Source organism: Helobdella robusta (genome assembly GCF_000326865.2).
Source record: "Helobdella robusta unplaced genomic scaffold HELROscaffold_4, whole genome shotgun sequence".
In the NCBI taxonomy this organism is placed as follows: domain Eukaryota; kingdom Metazoa; phylum Annelida; class Clitellata; order Rhynchobdellida; family Glossiphoniidae; genus Helobdella; species Helobdella robusta.
Window position 1 is genome coordinate 7,473,951 of NW_008704902.1, and position 496 is coordinate 7,474,446.

Genomic DNA, 496 nt, shown 5'->3' on the forward strand with positions numbered 1-496 from the left:
TATATATATATATATATATATATATATATATATATATATATATATATATATATATATATATATATATATATATATATATATATATATATATATATATATATATATATATATATATATATATATATATATATATATATATATATATATATATATATATATATATATATATATATATAGACACCTCAATTTGAGTTTCTTGGTTACAATAATTGAGTTGTGTTATCTTAAACCTTATTTAGCAGGCTACTGATGAGTCTCGTGAGAGACGAAACGTACGTCTGGCCTATGGCGGGTAATGGTTTACCATTAATATATATATATATATATATATATATATATATATATATATATATATATATATACAAACATCATTGAAGATATATGCCCATTTTGCATTAATGACTTTCTTTAATGAACACTCAACAAGTCTGAATTTATTAAACTCGTATTTATTTAAAACAATAGACATGGTAAGGCTAACAGCGCTTTTCGGGAA